Genomic DNA, 5,325 nt, shown 5'->3' with positions numbered 1-5,325 from the left:
TCCTCTGTCGTCCCCTTCTCCTCCTGCCCCCAATCCCTCCCAGAATCAGAGTCTTTTCCAATGAGTCAACTCTTCGCATGAGGTGGCCAAAGTACTGGAGTTTCAGCTTTAGCATCATTCCTTCCAAAGAAATCCCAGGGCTGATCTCCTTCAGAATGGACTGGTTTGCACACATTTGCACAAATACACATAACACATAATAGAAGAAATTGACCTCATCTCATCCATTTCCTTCCCAAGGACCTCAGGGATGTCATCTGTTAAAAAAGACACCTATGACTAAAAACTGTAGGGGCTTCCATGGTGGCTCAGATGGTAAAGAATCTGCCTAAACTGAGGGAGACCAGGTTTGATCCCTGGGTAGGGAAGATGCCCTGGAGAAGGAAATGGCAAACCACTCTAGTATTCTTGCCTGGAGAACTCTATGGACAGAGGAGCCTGGTAGGCTACAGTTCATGGGGTCTCAAAGAGTCAAACAGGACTGAGCAACTACACTTTCACTTTCAAAAACAGTATGGAGTTTCCTCAAAATTTTCTAAAATAAAATTTTGGTGTTTAATACTGAAAAACACAACTGACCAAAGTCAAAGATGTGAAGTTAGCATGTTCAAGAATCAAGAAGGCAGGAGGGAAATTACTTTATAAACTAACTATATATATGTGGTAAGAATAATACACACTTTTGAATTTAAAACCTGTCAATACACACTGTTTCTGTTGAGTTGCTCAATTGTGTTTGACTCTGTCACCCCATGGAGCAGCAGCATGCCAGGCTTCCCTGTCCTTCACTATCTCCTGGAGTTTGCTCAAACTCATGTCCATTGAGTCAATGATGTTATCCAATCAGCTCATGCTCTGTCATTCCTTTTCCCCCCTACCCTCAATCTTTCCCAGAATCAGGGTCATTTCCAATGAATCAACTCTTCACATCAGTTGGCCAAAGTATTGGCCAAAGCATTAGTCCTTCTAATGAATATTCAGGACTGATATCCTTTAGGATTGACCAGTTTGATCTCTTTGCTGTCCAAGGGACTCTCAAGAGTCTTCTCCAGCACCACAGTTCAAAACAATCATTTCTTTGGTACTCACTCAACTTGATAGTCCAACTGTTTCATCAATACATGACTACTGGAAAAACCATATTTTTAGTGTATGGACTTTGTCAGCAAAATGATGTCTTGGCTTTTGAATACACTGTCTAAGTTGGTCACAGCTTTCCTTCCAAGCATCTTTTAATTTCATAGCTACAGTCACTATTCACAGTGATTTTGGAGCCCCCCAAAATAAAGTCTCTCACTGTTTCCATTGTTTCCCCATCTATTTGCCATGTTGTATTTAAGCCAGCAATTTCACTCTCCTCTTTCACTCTCAAGAGGCTCTTTAGCTCCTCTTCACTTTCTGCCATTAGGGTGGTATCATCTGCATATCTAAGTTTGTTGATATTTCTCCCAACAATCGATTCCAGCTTATGTTTCATCCAGCCTGGCCTTTCGCATGATATACTCTGCCTATTACTTAAATAAGCCGAGTGACTAGATACAGTCTTGAGTTAGTCTTTTCCCAATTTTGAACCAGTTCGTTGTTCCATGCCCAGTTCTAACTGTTGCTTCTTTTCCTGCATACAGGTTTCTCAGGATGCAGGTAAGGCAGTATTCCCATCTCTTTAAGAATTTTCCACAGTATGTTGTCATCCACACAGTCAAAGGATTTAGCATGATCAGTAAAGCAGAAGTAGATGTTTTACTGGAATTCCTTTGCTTTTCCTATGATCCAACAGATGTTGGCAATTTGATCTGTGGTTCCTCTGCCTTTTCTAACCCAGCCTGTACACCTGGGAGTTCTCAGTTCACATACTGTTGAAGCCTAGCACCGATACATATGATGTGGCAATTCCTCTTCTGGTTATATATACAAAAGAATTGAAATGAGGATCGCAATGAGATATTTTCACACCATATTCATGAAAGCAGTATTTATAAGAGCCAAGAGGCTGAAGAAACTGAAGCATCCATAAACAGAATAAACAAAATGTTGTAGATACAAAAAGATGGAGTATTACTTAATCTTTAAAGGAAAATTCTGACACATGTCACAACATGAATGAATCTTATGCTAAGTGAATTAAGCCAGAGGTGAAAAGATAGACTGTACAATCCAACTTGAAAAAAGGATCTAATCTAATCTGTTGAAACATAGAGTAGAATAATGGTTCCCAGGGACTGAGGAAAGATGAAAATGGAGTTTCTTAATGGGTACAGATGTCCATTTTTGCCAGATGAAAAAGTTCTGGAGGTTGGTTCACAATGTGAATATAGTTAACTTTACTGAACCATATTCATAGGAATGATTAAGATGGTAAAATTTTATGTTGTATTCATTTTACCATGATATTAAAAAAAAAAAAACAGTGACTACTCTAATAATTTCTAGACTGTCTGATTTTGTCTCTTTAGTTTTTTTTTTTTTTTTTCCTGGCAAACTTTTCAATACTGTTTGCTATGCTGTTGTTGCTCATTTGTGATGAGTAAATTCTTTTTCACAGGAAATGGAAGAGTTTGTTCAGAGCTCTGGAGAAAATGGTATTGTGGTGTTTACTTTGGGGTCAATAATCAGTAACATAACAGAAGAAAAAGTCAATGTAATTGCATCAGCTCTTGCCCAGATTCCACAAAAAGTACGTAAAGTAACTTAATAGTGGATGAGTACTTAAGGAAACTATTAAATTCTGTAAAAAACCTGATTACAGATATATTATGCAAGAAGGACAAACTATAAAGATATCTCCAAATTATCTCAGATTTATATTAAAAAAAACAAAACAAAATATATATGGTAGATGGTAGAACAGTACATAGAATGTCTTCCTGACCTTAAATTTGGATTAACACTGTAATCACAAAGAAAATATGTAAGAGATAGGGTGTGAATTTTGGTATTGTAATGGTAGTGTGGACAAGAAAAGAAATCACCAAATTCTGTCTTGTCGTTTGCCCGTTTTCCCAAAGGACTCCTGAAGACAAAATACACATACAGATGTTCTCAGGAGTTGAATTTTCATGGTATATGTGGCCTCTCAATAATGTTTAGCAATATTTATAAAAGTCTGGAGTGCTTCTTGCAGTTTGTACTTGCCAGGAATTCCTGGTCCCTTTTACATTCCCTAAGTTTTGGAATAGACCTAATTAATGTGCTTTCCAGGTTGCTATTCAGAGAAAGGTTGGCTTCTCTTATTGCCTAGGCTAATTTTTTGCTGAAAAACTAAAGTTACTTTACATTCACAAAGCAAATAGAAGTTAAACACTAGTAAATTATAATCTAGCTTATAAGAATTGCTTGGAATTACAAAACTGGTCCTTACTTTGCTACTATACCCAGAGACCGAGTTAATCAATACTGTCGGTGCTTTCTGCTTCATTGTTGAAGCATTCAGGGTCAGTTGAATAACGTTAGTGTCACAACTATGAAACTTTTTCAACAGCCTTGTTGTCCCTTACAAATTACCAACTGACTCTTTTTTTCTAAAGGTAAAACATTTCCAAGCCTAGTATGATAATACTGTTAATAATCTGGTGGTGGCGGTTTAGTTGCTGTCGTGTCCAACTCTTTTGATCTCATGGATTGTATCCTCCAGGCTCCTCTGTCCATGGGATTCTTCAGGCAAGAATACTGGAGTGGGTTGCCATTTCCTTCTCCAATAATCTGGATTTATGTAAAAAAAAACTCCAGTTCATTGTTTTTGGAAGTAGTATTTAACAATTTGTAATCTAAATGAAATTATATTTCCTAGACAGCCCTAATTAACTTATTATTAATAAACTATAAATAAGCAGAGTATTTCTCTTAAGTTGCTGATTGCATACATTTTCTTCTCTGCAGTAAAATTGCAAAATTCTAATAAAATAAGTTATATTAACATGTGGATATAAGTAAACACTTATAACAGTTAAAAACAAATTGGTGAATAAACTTAAAATGAGATTTAGAATGCAAACTAAAACAAAAATATGTGATTTATTAAAAATTTGCCATAGTCTTTCTGCCCTAGAAATAAGATAAAAATGCAAAAATTTCTTAAATATTTGAATTTGTCATTGAAAACCTATTTGTCTATGTCATCATATGTGACATGTCATGATAGCATTCCATCTCAGATTGAACCTGAAAATGAATACATCAAATGTGGGTATTGTAATTCAGTAGTATATTAGTAGTTATTATCAATTAAGGCCTTATGTTCAGATTTATTTATCTGTTATACAGAGGCATTTAAATTTTATTTGCTTAAAATTTTAACACTATGACTTTGAAGTTTAACTCATGGAATAAGGTATTTCCTTTACCTTAACAGGTTCTATGGAGATATGATGGCAAGAAACCAGATACCCTAGGGCCCAATACTCGTCTGTTTAAGTGGATACCCCAGAATGACCTTCTTGGTAAGACTTGGCAGAAAAATATTGAAAACATGAGTAACACCTGAGCAGAGTGATTCTACTTCAATAGGAAACAAACATCCAACATTTATTATTCAAAAACTCCTTTGAGTTTAAGTAAGACAACTTTACTCCTTCATTGCTATTTTTAGCCACAGAGGAAAAAACAAATGAGAAAATTTAAAGGCATTGTGTTATACATGGTCACATCCTTTACATTCAGAAGCAAAATATGTTTACTTTGGCTATAATTACTTTTCACTGTGAAATTTTAAGTAACTCTGTGCACTGTTCTGTGTATGAATTCTCCCCTTACACCTATCTTTTCCACTCCTTCAGTTCAGTTCAGTTCAGTCGTTCAGTTGTGTCTGACTCTGCCACCCCATGAACCGCAGCACGCCAGGCCTCCCTGTCCATCACCAACTCCTGGAATTTACCCGAACTCATGTCCATTGAGTTGGTGATGCCGTCAAACCATCTCATCCTCTGTCTTCCCCTTATCCTCCTGCCCACAATCTTTCCCAGCATCAGGGTCTTTTCCAATGAAGCAGCTTATCACATCAGGTGGCCAAAGTATTGGAGTTTCAGCTTCAGCATCAGTTCTTCCAATGAACACTCAGGACTGATCTTTAGGATGGACTGGTTGGATCCCCTCACTGTCCAAAGGACACTAAAGCGTCTTCTCCAAAACCACAGTTCAAAAGAATCAATTCTTCTATGCTCAGCTTTCTTATAGTCCAACTCTCACATCCATACATGACTACTGGAAAAACCATAGTATTGACTAGATGGACCTTTGTTGACAAAGTAATGTCCCTGCTTTTTAATATGCTGTCTAGGCTTTCCTTCCAAGGAGTAAGCATCTTTTAATTTCATGGCTGCAGTCACCATC

The 5,325-nt window shown here is 36.9% G+C and overlaps 1 pseudogene; it reads left to right on the top strand.

Annotated features, from left to right (window-relative positions):
- Window positions 1-5,325, top strand: part of LOC104997406 — a 22,395-nt pseudogene that overhangs the window by 14,113 nt on the left and 2,957 nt on the right.

Source organism: Bison bison, unplaced genomic scaffold, assembly GCF_000754665.1.
Source record: "Bison bison bison isolate TAMUID 2011002044 unplaced genomic scaffold, Bison_UMD1.0 scf7180017864308, whole genome shotgun sequence".
NCBI lineage: Eukaryota > Metazoa > Chordata > Mammalia > Artiodactyla > Bovidae > Bison > Bison bison.
This window is presented reverse-complemented; position numbering and strand designations above follow the sequence as displayed.